This window comes from Bubalus bubalis, chromosome 1 (genome assembly GCF_019923935.1).
Source record: "Bubalus bubalis isolate 160015118507 breed Murrah chromosome 1, NDDB_SH_1, whole genome shotgun sequence".
In the NCBI taxonomy this organism is placed as follows: Eukaryota; Metazoa; Chordata; class Mammalia; order Artiodactyla; family Bovidae; genus Bubalus; species Bubalus bubalis.
The window spans coordinates 145,265,810-145,279,868 of NC_059157.1; the positions used below are offsets into that span (position 1 = coordinate 145,265,810).

Below are 14,059 nucleotides of genomic sequence, written 5' to 3' on the forward strand. Positions count from 1 at the left end.
TTTAGGATGATTTGCATTAATTTCTAAAATTCTATTATGTACAGTCTTTACATGTAACTTAAAATTACTTGACAACGGTAATCTGGATTTTATTTTGCTGTTTAAACTGTTCTTTAATATAGCTCCTGAAACACTTAGCTTGATTAGAATTTTTGCATTAGGCATTCTAACTGTGAACTTGACATTTAAAACTTAGACAATATTTTTTTCTATTGTGGTTTCAAATGAACACATGATTTAAGTATTATTTCTATCTAGTTTTTAAATAGAAATCTCTTGCTTTCTTCTCATGTTTATTTAAAAAAAATAGTCTTTTATTTGTCTTCCCTCATTGTTGTTTAAGTAAGCTTATTTCTCATGTTTCTACTTTTCCTCCTACACATCACCAGCGTTTATTATCCTCATGTAATTTTTTTTTTAAATGCTTAAACTCAAACCCTGTCAGATGGCTTTAAGTTTCTAGTGCTTAAACAATAAATATGGCTAAATATAGACTTAACATTTTATGCCAGATACATTTGATGATGCCCTGGTTTGTCATAGATTTCACTTATAGTAAAGAGTTAGTGCTAGGCAGTGACCCTACACAGATCAGTACCACTGGGATCCTGCTCCTAAGGACCTGGAGGTAAGAGTGAGAACCCAGGACCTTGGGGTTAAGGGATTTAATATTATCTTGTGTATTTTATGATTGTCTATATTTGGAAAGATCACTGGTAGACTTCAATCATTACGTGTTGTTCAACATATATAAATATCAGTAGCTCTCACAGAGGCTGAAGACCCGAGTCATAACGGGCACAAAGCATAACACTGACCTTCCTTTTATCAGTATTTATCAAAGTCAGTTACTTATTTACTTTTGAGTTTAGAGCCTTCTGGCAGAAGTGATGGAGGGAAAACAAAAAGCCACTGTCTATTCCCCTGCCTCAGGAAGTATCATACAACTGGACAGTTATAGGAAATTAAAATGAATGTACATAAAAGTGAGTGTAATAGTTAATAGATAAATCATAAGAATTTAACTAAAGGCACTCCACTGTGAGGGTAAGGAGTATAATCACCCCACTGTGAATTCACATTAGAATTTTCCATTCAGCGATTTATTCAGCATATTTTCCTAATTGTCGGTCAGCAAATGTAGGCACTGTGCTAGCTGTACGGAGTATCAGTTCGCTTCAGTTCAGTCCTCAGTGTCCAGCTCTTTGTGACCCTATGGACTGAAACCCACCAGGCTCCTCTCTGTCCATGGGATTTTTCAGGCAAGAATACTGGACTGAGTTGCATTTTTCTCCTCCAGGGAATCTTCCTGACCCAGGAATCAAACCCCCATCTTGTCTCTTGTGTCTCCTGCATTGGGAGGCAGATTCTTTACCCCTAGTGCCACCCGGGAAGCCCTTCTTACCTTTAATCAATCATCCCATTGACTATCTGTCATTTTCTTACTATTTCTGTGCACTGTTTAGTCCTTTGATTTTTTTTCCCCATCATTCTTCCCTGTGCATTAAGGTAATGTTTTTGATGCTGTTATATGTTGACCTGATGGTCATTGTTAAGCAGTGAGTATATATCTCTTTCTGCTTGGTGGTTTAGTCATATTAATCAGCCATAGTATTTTTAGTTCTTTACCATCTTTGGTAAAAGTCATGAGACTCTTTTTGGTCATCTGTAATTCACATGCTATTGTACATCAACTGTATCTTAATTTAAAAATATACATATTGTGGAAACAAAGAAAAAGAAGTAATGAGATTTTTTTCATTGACTGTTGAATTCATACTTAATCTGAGAATATATCTGAATATTAAGCAATACTATATAAAAAGCAAGCATTCTAGGCTAATGGCTGCTGTACTTTATATTATTTAACCTATGTTGGCATTTAAGAATGACCTGTTTTGAGTGTTGTAAACCATTTCAACCCCAGCTTACAGATCAGTGAGTCTTTACAAAGTTCACAGTCAGTAGTAACCATTTTGTTCTGGCCTATCTTGTTTCATTTAAGAGATAAATCCCTAAAAAATATCGAAGGCAAACTATTACCATTTCCATGTTGAATAAAATAATTTCAAAGGGTCTGTCTTTTGATTTATGATTGATTTATACTTAGAAGTGATTTAGTTAATAGTTAATTAACTATTAACTAAATAGTGAAATAGTTAATTATCTGCAAAATAATGTGTAAATGCATAGAGTTACTGAGGATGAAAATTCTACTTCTTTATTTAGAATAAATTTTCAACAATAAAGGTTGAAATTAAAGATTTTCTCCACTGGGAAAGCCTCACATTGGTGAAAAATAAGGTCTTAATATATCAGGAATTTGTATTTCCTTTTAACAACAAAAGATCAAGCAGAAGAGATTTGGCAAAACTAATACAATTATGTAAAGTTTAAAAATAAAATAAAATTAAAAAAAAAAGAAGAGAACAAGGTTAATTAGAAATAAAGGAAAATAGGGGGCAAAACAGATGAAAGGCATTCCATTTTGAAGTATGACATGCACAGAGGGAGGCTGGATTGAGTAAATCATTACTATACTCTGGTATGTATATTTTAAAAATTGGAATGGAGATTTTCTTAACTGGAGGAGAAACCTTGGGAAGAGAGTTGGTTAGTAATGAGACAAGAGATAATTGAAGTAGAATTTCCATGTTTTCTAGTATGAAGCATTTATGTTCATCCTTTTTATCTACAAGATAAGGTATGCCTATATAAATATGGATTATAAGTGGGAATATTTGTTTGTTTGAACATACTTACAGGAGAATAATTACCAGGCAGAACCTCAGTTATCATCAGAATACTATATGTTTTCTGACTTAGTGGTGGTAGAGTGTTTTCTTCGTTGGACAATGACCAGTACCAGCTTTTAGATTCACACTATCATTATTTGTTAATGTTTAGAATAATACAGTATTTTTCGACCATAGCTAGTCATTTAGATAATAACATGGTTACTTGATGATCTTAAGGTACCAATTTTAAATGCTATGTGCAGACATACTGTAGATGCTGTGTTGTGACACCCAGATCCTCCTCTTTAGAACTGAGAAACTCACTTCCCTAACCTCCTGGAATGCTGTCTACAGGTAGATCATAACAGAGTTTCTTCCCACGAATTGCCTTTGCCTAAAGAGAACTGCTGAGCTTCTCTTGTGGCTCAACTTGTAAAGAATCCACCTTCAATGAGGGAGACCTGGGTTTGATCCCTGGGTTGGGAAGATCCTCTGGAGAAGGGAAAGGCTACCCACTCCAGTGTTCTGGCCTGAAGAATTCCATAGACTATATAGTCCTTGGGGTCTCTAAGAGTTGGACACGACTGAGCGACTTTCACACAAAGAGAACCACCACCTCCAAGTTTACACTCCATTTCTGGAGGCAGCCCATCCTCTGGTCAAATATCTGGTCTAGGTTAGGGCACAAATTCTCAGAAACCCATTGCCTCAATTGAGGACAACTCAGATGGACTATTACAGCTCCTCTTTGGGGGTTGACAAGTGCATATAATTCAGCTTTCCTCTTTGCCTAGTTCTGCTGTCTTCACTCTCCCACAGCCCACAGGTATTATTCTCAGAGCACACCCCAGTAGACGTCAGGCAGGCAAATCACAGAATTTGTTTCTTGGTGAACCGGAAATGTGACAGTATGTAATATAGAGTCAGATTATAGATGTTTGTTGGCCAATTTTAGAATGTATTGAAATTTTTGAAGGGCAATATATCACATCTCCTTCACTTTCCAGATTCTAAACCAATTGAGAAATAGGTATTAGAGTCAGAACATATAAATCAAAATATCAGTTCTATTATTGATACAATCAGAATTAGTGGTTTGTAGCACAGGTGTTCGGATAAATTCAGCTTACTGATGCTTCCTGAAATTTAACTTTTTGTCCCTTTTCCCAGCCCTCATATTTTAGACATTTCCCTTTGGAAGGGCAGGCTCAGTCTCTAAGTTCTACTCTTTGTGACTCCATGGACTGTAGCCCACCTGGCTCTTGTGTCCATGGGACTCTTCAGGCAACTTACTGGAGTGGGTTGCCATTTCCTCCTCCAGGGGATCTTCTCCACCCAGGGATGGAACCTAGTCTCTATTGGCAGGCGGATTCTTTACCACTGTGCCACCAGGGAAGGTGGCACCGCAGGATTCACCCAGAAAAAGCCCTTAGTGGAGATCTAGATTGGAAAACATCTTTCTCAGGGCAGGCAGCCCTTGGAGAAACCAGGATAGGCAGAGGTGAGCATGCTCTCTTTTTCTTCCCAAAGTCTCACAGACAAGAATAGAAATAGAAGAATGGGGAGTACATGTTCCCTCAAATTAAAGTCCAGGTAATGTCAATATCTTAACATTATATAGCAATATATACATTTGTTATTTATGACTATAGTTAGCACTATACAAAAGAAAAAATAAAATATTGAGAACATGTATATATAAACAACTATTGGCTCAGTTTTTCTTTTCTTTCTTAAATATGAATAATTCCATATAATTCTGAACTTCTGTCAAAGGATTTTTTAAACTGTTTTCTTATTGAACATTTTCTCCTCTATATCTTCTGTTAAATTTCAGATCTTCTAAGGAGAGGAACTATTTCTGTCTTGTTCATCATTATATTCTTAGTGCTTAACATCATAGCTGGCATGTAAAAATCACATTTTTGAATGAATGAAAGAAAACATGAATAAATTCTGACAGATACAATCAAGCTCATGAAATAATTTAAGACTACATTTTAAGTGGCACAGTTTCTTTTTCTCTGAATTTTGAAAACCAAAAATTGCATAATTAATTACATGGTACGTTAGTAAGTTATGTTGGTCAAGGGTTAAGAAAAGCCTTTCCTCTTGTGTCTGAGATTTGACCTTTAGTTACCTTTCTAGCTCTTCTCCCCACCCCACCCCCCGGGAAACAGATAAAATTCTTAATATCAACTATGTTTCTAGATCATATATTCATAGAATGGCTCTGGGTTGGCAGATTGCCTCTAACATGAGGGCCGTAGTTATTAATACCTGGGGTAAGCCATAGCTTTCCCAGTGCAGTGTGGGGAGCTATGTAACCGAAGCCCCTGTGGGGCTTCAGAACCGTCAGAATGGGAGGTCTGTCCCTCACCTCTCTGAGTGGTACTTCTGCGTGAGCTATTGCAAGACTCTCACCAAAAAATAACAGCTGATGCCATCTCATGGGCAAACTGTTGTTCCTGTCCTTAACCTTCTGAGCAGACTGTTGCCAAGAGTGGTTTGATGACAACCTGGTGAGTCTGAAAGTTTAATTTACTCAGGTAGACTCCAGGAAGGATGGTCAATTAAGTCTTTGATTAACAAATTTCAGAAAACGGAATGATGTTATACCCAAAAGATAAATAAAGGACACATATATAGACATCACTGACAAGAATTTTTTTAAAAAGTTTTTATTAAGATGTAACTTACATACTCTACAACTCCATGTGAAGTTTGCAATTCAATGGATTTTAGTATATTCATGGATGTGTGGTCTTTGATGACTAGCTGCTTTTTAGGTTCTATCTATGTTGTGGCATGTATTAGTGCTTCCCTTATTTATGGGCAAATAACATTCCATTGTATGGATATACCACATTTTGTTTATCCATTCGTCATTTGATGGACATGTAGCTATTTCTACCTTTTGGCCATTGTGAATAATGCTGCTGTGAATATTTATGTACAGGTTTTTGTGGGGATATGTTTTAATTTCTCATTGCTATATCTCTAGTATGGAATTTCTGGGTTGTAAGATAACTCTAATCTTTAATTGAGAAATGGCCAGAGAGTGACTGCTCCATTTCATACTCCTATCAACAGAGTATGGAGATTCTGATTTCTCTATGCCCTAGCCAACACTTACATCTGACTTTTTGATTCTAGTAGCCTAATGGGCATGAAGTAGTATCTCACTGTGATTTTCATTTGCATTTCCCCCAATTACCAATTATGTTGAACATCTTTTCATGTGCGATGGCACCCCACTCCAGTACTCTTGCCTGGAAAACCCCATGGACGGAGGAACCTGGTAGGTTGTAGTCCATGGGGTCGCGAAGAGTCGGATGCGGCTAAGCGACTTCACTTTCACTTTTCCCTTTCATGCATTGGAGAAGGAAATGGCAACCCACTCCAGTGTTCTTGCCTGGAGAATCCCAGGGATGGGGGAGCCTGGTGGGCGGCCGTCTATGGGGTCGCACATGGTCAGACACGACTGAAGCGACAGCAGCAGCAGCAGCAGCATGGCCATTTTATATCTTCCTTGGAGAAATGTTGATAAGGATTTTGTGAAGACAGTTTCAGAATTCAGGGCATGTTTTAAATATGGGTACATTTTAATACCCTCTACCTCAGTGAAGTTGTATCTGTGATGATGATATTTTTAGATGCCATACTAAGAAAAGCAAGGGAAAGGGAAGAGACTAAATTTGAAAGGGGTGTGAAAAGTGAGAGTAAGACTTCTGCTATCACCAGTGAAGAATTGGAAGAACATGAGTGGTTTAGAGAGTATATTACAGAATAAAGTGACAGAGTAACAGATGCAGTGGAGAACAAAGAAGCAGTGCAAGGGTTTAATGCAGTGATGGCCCAAAGCCATCTCAAAGGGAAATGAGGGTGTTTCTATAATATTTAGGCTAAAAGAATCTGTAAGATAAAACTCATATATGCAAGCTCAGGAACTTACAAAAATATTGGAAGGATCAGATTAAATGACAACAAATATGAAAGTATCCTGTTCATAGGAGGTACTCCATACATTCGGTTTTATTAGTCAGGATATAGTATTTAAAGAAATTTAATGTTAATTGTTAGACCATCCAAATTTAGAACCTAGGAAACAAGGTATATTAATGCTAATGAGTCAAAAGAGGGATAGTTTGAGGGACATTTTCAAAAGTATTGGAGTAATATATATCTTGGAAGACTTTTGTGGGAATACAGTGAGGTAAAATTTTAGAGAAATACAGACTTCCTCCATATCCAAACAGAGAATAATTAATCTCAATAATTAGAGGGGGCAGTAAAGATCATTAATCTGAGAACCCATGACTTACCAATAGAATATGACAAAGGTGGAGGGGTTTTGCAAACATAATTATGGTTCCAGATAAGTTGATGTTGAGTTATAAAAAGAGAGCTGATTTTGGATGGACCTGACTTGGTCAGATGAAAGCCCTTAAAAGGGAAACTAAGGCCCTTCCTAAGTCAGAGAGATCCTCTTGTTGGCCTTGAAGAGTAACTTGCCCTGGAGTGACAGGGTCTGGGAGAGGCCTCTCCTAGTGACAAAGTATGAGCAGCCTCTAGGAGCTGACTGTAGCCAGCCAGAAAATGGAACTTCAGTTCTGTAGCCTCAGGAACTGAATTCTGCCAACAACCTTGTAAGCTCAGAAGAGAACCCTAGACTCAGGAAGGAACGTGTCCTGGCCCACACCTTGACTGTTCTCTTCTGAGACCCTGAGCGAGCATCCAGTTAAGCTGGACTTAGACTCTGACCCATGGAACCCATGAGATAATAAATGTGTGTTGTTTTTAAAAAATCATTAGTCTAATCATATGTCTGAACCTTTAGCCAATCACAATGATGCTGATTATTTGAGGAATCTTTATAATTTGCAAGTACTACTTACATTGTCTTAGTTTTTTCATGGAGTCTGATAAATTTTACAATAATTTTTTTTTTACTCTATTTTATGTTCATTTGTATTTATGAGATAAAAATCATCAGTTGTGAGGTAACAGTATTACTATGTATAATAAAATAAGTGGGCAATTATTGATTGTTATTTATTGGTGAGTTTATTCTGATATGCCTAAGTGTGTTAGTTGCTCAGTCATGTCTGACTCCTTGCGACCCCATGGACTGTAGTATGCCTAAAAATCTGTTTTTCAAAGTATTGCATATTAAATCACTTTTTCTTCATGTATCTCAAATATGCATAATTGCTGAAAGCAGCTAACTCATCTGGATGCATTGTACATGTAATATTAGTTGAAAACAATAGTACTTGCTAAGATAATTAATATAGTACATAATTATATGGCATTGAAACTGCAAATAGAAAGCAGATTGCAGGTGTGACTTTCCTACTTTGTTTTCTTGTTGCTATTCTGGCTCTTTTAAGATTGCTCTCTAAATAGAATTTTTAATGTTGCAATAAAATTTGAAAGGCTGAGATCACGTTTTGTTATTTTTTTTAAGTGTCAAGTGATTTAAAATTTTTGAAAATATATTATTTTTTGTGCTATTACATTTATATGCTATATTGTCTTATTTTTAAATAGTTTAATTGCATTTAGTATTTATTTCATTATTCTCAATTATTTTTAAATAGTTTAATTGCATTTAGTATTTTATTTCATTATTCTCACACTTTATTATAGTACTAAATATTGAGTCCAGATTACTTTTATTTGACATTTACTGTCTATTGAATAGTAAATTGCATTTATAATCAGAGGCATGTATCCAGGTGCTTGCTTATTTTTTATTATGTCTTTATGTGTCAAGGAGGAATAATAATACATAAATCTTTGATTAATAAAACCTATAGTTTCCATTAGACCTTTAGAGGAAAGGAAAATCTAAGGGTTCTTTAAGTTCTACTTAAAGTTATACTGAAAGAGTGCTAGAATAAGCAATAAACTTCAGTCACATGAATGTCACACTTTCAGGATTTGATTCCTATCTAGCTTGCACTAAGTAGTTCTTTATACCACTGACATTTTTGTACTACTCATGCAGATTCCATATCTGTTTTTAGAAATATGATGAGCAGTGGATTTGAAACATGATTCTGTTGTGAGTCCCTCTGCTGCAGTTTTCTTTCATCCTGCAAATAATTTAGTTTTCTCCTACATATATTTCTACATATATTTATATGGGGACTTTTATTCAAACTCTGTTCTTCTTTCTGGTGTCTGCTAAATGGAAATTCCTTTCCTTGTTTCTTTACCTTTTAGCTGGCCTGCAGTTGACCTTTTTCTCTCTTTCTTTTGATCCTAACAGTAGATGAAAACTTTGCTCAAGCCATTTATTTAGGTATCTTTTATTTCAAGTTTCATAGAAAATTCAGTATTGACCCTATGGCAAAGCCTATTTTTAGGAGAAGGCTCTTGAGAGTCCCTTGGACTGCAAGGAGATCCAACCAGTCCATTCTGAAGGAGATCAGCCCTGGGATTTCTTTGGAAGGAATGATGCTAAAGCTGAAACTCCAGTACTTTGGCCACCTCATACGAAGAGTTGACTCATTGGAAAAGACTCTGATGCTGGGAGGGATTGGGGGCAGGAGGAGAAGGGGACGACAGAGGATGAGATGGCTGGATGGCATCACTGACTTGATGGATGTGAGTCCGAGTGAACTCCGGGAGTTGGTGATGGAGAGGGAGGCCTGGTGTGCTGCGATTCATGGGGTCGCAAAGAGTAGGACACGACTGAGCGACTGATCTGAACTAAACTGAAGACTACCTGTAAAGATGGATTCATTAAAAGTAAAATAACAGTTTTCCCTAAGAAAAGAGTATATATTTTAATAATGTGAAAAAACTGGGAGATAAATTTCATCTTAATCTTGGAAAAACAGCAACAGGGTCTTTGTTCCCTGCCCAGGAATTGAATCTGGGTAACCTGAATGAACACTCGGAATCTTGGCCACTAGACCACGAAGGGCTAGAGGCTAGAAGCAAAGTTCCCCTGGCTCTTCTTGCCCTGTTTGAAAAACGAATTTCTCAAGGAGGCAAAAACTGTAAAAATAGGCACAAAGTTTATTACTAGAGACACAGCACAACATGGGGGGACCTCACAGAGAAAGACTGTTTATTTAGGACAGAAGCAAGGCAGAAATATACCTCAGGAGAGAAAGGGTGTGGGCATCTTTCCTAATGAGGAGGAGTGTAGTAAAGAAGCAGTTAAATCACTGATACAGGGCAGTTCTTCTGGGTCTTTGCTTACCTTTGGCCAGTTATCTGGATTCTCTTCTCACATCTGACCTGCTCTAGGACATGCCCCAACATGAAAAAGTGGAAGTGAAAATTTAGTCACTCAGTTGTGTCTGACTCTTTGTGATCCCATGGACTGTAACCTACCAGGCTCCTCTGTCCCACAGGATTCTCCAGGCACGAATACTGGAGTGGGTTGCCATTCCCTTCTCCAGGGATCTTACCAACTCAGGAATCAAACCTGGGTCTCCTGCATTGCAGGAAGATTCTTAAGACACTCCCCAGCATGAGTGCGTGTCTTTTTGCCAACATGGATTCCAGCATAGAGGGTAGTGGAGGTTTGACAGCACCTATTATGGGTTGGTGCCTCCACCCTTTTGACCCCCAAGGAACCTTTCTGCACAGATGCAGTCCAGGAGGTCTCTTTGACCTCAGGAGTGGTTGTCTTATCTCTTTACTTCAGTAGCACTCAGCTCCTGTCAGTAACTTGGTCCTTAAAGTGTCTAGCAAAATCAAAGCTCCAATTTTCCTCTGCTTGACAAACAGCAGCTGTCCAGCCCAGGGGCCCATTTACCATCTACCTCAAACTTTTTCATTCCTGTTTAATGGTTAGGATGTTCATAATTATGCATTTTTTATAAATAATTTTTACTTTGCAAAGATATTTTTACTAGGTGGAAATTTAATGGGCTTGTTGCATCTTATTATTGATACATGATAATTTGAGAAAATTTATCTGCTTGATGTGGTTAGTAGTCCTTCTTTTTTACATAGCTCCTGACTCAGAGAGGTTTAGTCTGGTTTGATAGTGTTGATTTTAGATAACAGAATCCTTATACTATCATCATGCACTGTATTTAATGTAATATATAAATATAAATATGCTAGCCACATTAATCTGTGGAGGAGATTTCTTTGGGTAAATATACCTTGAGCAAATATTTTGATGATTTTTAATAAAAAGTATATTTTACTCTAAAGCATAATTCTTCAGTGTACATGTATTACTGCCATAATACAATATATGGTTTCTAAAAACTTGCCATTCTGGATAATCCCCTACCTAACAGGGCTCCACATATAATTAGAGTTAGGGAAAGGCCATTCAAATTCTATGAGACTTTGTAATCAAAGCCCTAACAAAAACAGTAAACTCTCCATATAAAACCATTGATGCATGGACCTTGAGGACTTTTGCTTCTTTTTCTGTGATACAGGTCCTGGTAGCAATTCACATCTAATGTCATCATTTTGCTTAAATGGAAACTCTGAATCAAACTGCTGTCTCCTTTATTAATCCATTATTTAAAATCAGAGAGAGTATCTTTATAACATCTTTACCTGATCAATTGTGTCTGACTCTTTGCTAAGCCATGGACTGTAGCCTGCATGGAATTCTCCAGGCAAGAATACCAGAGTAGGTTGCCATTCCTTCTTCAGCGAATCTTCCCGACCCAGGGATCAAACCCAGGTCTTCCTGCATTGCGGGCAGATTCTTTAATGTCTGAAAATGAAAGTGAAATGAAAGTCACTCAGTCTTGTCTGACTCTTTGCGACCCCATGGTCCATACAGTCCATGGAATTCTCCAGGCCGGAATACTAGAGTGGGGAGCCTTTCCCTTCTCCAGGGGATCTTCCCAACCCAATGATCGAACCCAGGTCTCCCGACTGCAGGTGGATTCTTTGCCAGTTGAGCCACAAGGGAAGCTCATTTCAGAAGATACTGTCTGAAAGTATCTTTATAACTTCTTTATCTGCACTCACATTCTTTCCAGATAGCTTAACTTAGTGGAATGCATGGTCATTAAAGTCATTAAAATAGTCTGTATTCCCACTGTGGGGGGAGGTATTTTTATAGATTTTCAGCTTTTTCCTAGGGTCTTTATATATTGTTTAGATTTTGGCTTTAATTGTGAGACAGCTTGCCCCTGATTACTTCAAAACAGTAATGTTGCTGGAAAGGAAAACTTAAGAATCAATACAACTCCACAGTTATATTGACATCATTCCCCTATTTACCAATTGCATATGAGGTAATTCACATCAAAGAAACCAGAACAAACTGTACTTTTGAAAAATATTCTCGATGTGGGAGAAACGTGTTTTCTCAAAAAGTAAGGCCAATAAAACCTATATGCATACACATATTCCCTTAAAAAATTCCATTAGTGCTTAATTGGATCTTCCTGAAGTGATTTTTATAATTAAAAGCTATCTGAATTCCAACTGTGTTCAACAATCCTTGTAACCAGTGAATCCATAATGTTTTATTGGGTTCTGTGCATTTGGAACACATGTTTTCCCCCTGTGTTTCTGCATATGTGTATACTTCTGTCTCTACCTCTATTATTTGCCTCTATTGCGCTGTACTCAGTTGCTCATCCGTGTCTGACTTTTCTGACCCCCTGAACTGTAGCCTGCCAGACTTTTCTGTCCATGGAATTTTCCAGGCAAGAATACTGGAGTGGGTTGCCATTTCCTTCTCCAGGGGATCTTCCCGATCCAGGGATCGAACCTGCCTCTCTTGCATCTCCTGCATTGGCAGGCAGATTCTTTACCTCTGCGCCACCTAGAGTACAAATGACATGACATCTCTTCTGCAACTATTAGAGTTTTCATTTTTAATACAAGGCTGTGGTTGCGGTAAATCTCTTCTAAAATTGTGGAACTGGAAAATCAATGAAAGTTAGCACCATGAAAAGAGAAATTTGAACATTTTTTTTCAAACTTAGAAAGTAACATAGATCTAAACCATGTGTGAAATTCATTGACCTGGAACTTCTGGATCATATAAAGAGGCCTGGCTATGTCAACATGATCATTAATATTTATTGCTGGTGAGCCAGTGTTGGGGATGATGCTGGTAGTTAGAGTTCTGAAGCACTGACACTACATAAAGTATATCATTTTTCTAACTAAACTAAAACTTTTACTCTTGTACCTTAACTTCTATAAGGTGCCATCCATTCTAAAATGCTATAAAATATCAGCCCTCTTTACTTTGATTAATGATACATTGTCAGAGTGATGAATTCTTCTAGAGTGTAATTTGAAAGATAATATCATTCTCGGGATAAAAAAAAAGTTCAAGTAAGAATTTAGAACAGTTACCAGATGAAATCCTTACCATCATGGAGTGTAGCGAAGGATGTGGGGGAATCTGGAAATGCTGGCAGTAAATCACATTCTTTGGCTTTAGTTTAAGCTTCCATCTTACAGTGAGATATATGATTTACTATGTGTCCTGAAGGCTGTTTTAATTTGATTTTTTAAACATTTTTAGTATGTGGAGAAGTTGCACAGATAAATTTATTCAATTTCAGTCTCCTCTGCCTCCTGTTTCTACCTATTAGTACTACTGTAGGTAAATTTTCATATTTAAAAGATGGAAATGCAATTATCTTTGACTTTTAAAATTTGAAAAGATCTTAATAGATATCTGATAGCATTATGACACTTGATATTATAGTTATCTATTTTAAATATTTTATAATATTAACCTTTACATTCTTGTTCATTGGTTACTTATTACATAAAATGATAGTTGTCATATTGTTAAATGGAAGATAATGTGTTTTGTGTTGCAAATCTAGATATATCCTTGTAAGCAGAGACAAAAGGCTGCAGGATATATGTGTGTTCTCAGTTGCTCAGTTGTGTCTGACTCTTTGAGGCCCTATGGGTTGTAGCCCGCCAGGTTCCTCTGACCATGGGTTTCTCCAGCCAAAAGTACTGGAGTGGGTTGTCATTTCCTTCTCTAGCAGATCTTCTCAACCCAGGGATCAAACCCAGATCTCCTACATTGCAGGTGGATTCTTTACCACTGAGGCACTCAGTGATGCTCTCAGTGATTGCAAAAACCCAAAACACCTCCCATGTTTCCAAATCTCCTTGCCTCAGTTGGGAAGCACTGGTCTTTGTATTAGTTAGGTCTCTTTACACCAGCTTGGGCAGAAAAGAATTTTTTCTTGTTGCTAATGACCTCACAGATGTCTTATTATGTGGGAGTAGGAGTGATGTAGCTGAGTCATGATAAGAACCAAAGCTGATATTTTAAATTGCTGAACGCTCAGGCAAACTCCTTCTTCCACCTTTATTATTTTTTCTTGTGTGTC

The 14,059-nt window shown here is 37.2% G+C and overlaps 1 protein-coding gene across 2 annotated transcripts in view; it reads left to right on the forward strand.

Moving 5' to 3' along the window:
* The window catches only part of ZBBX (zinc finger B-box domain containing), a 126,285-nt gene that overhangs the window by 36,149 nt on the left and 76,077 nt on the right, over positions 1–14,059 (forward strand). The gene's annotated exons all lie outside the window — the stretch shown is intronic.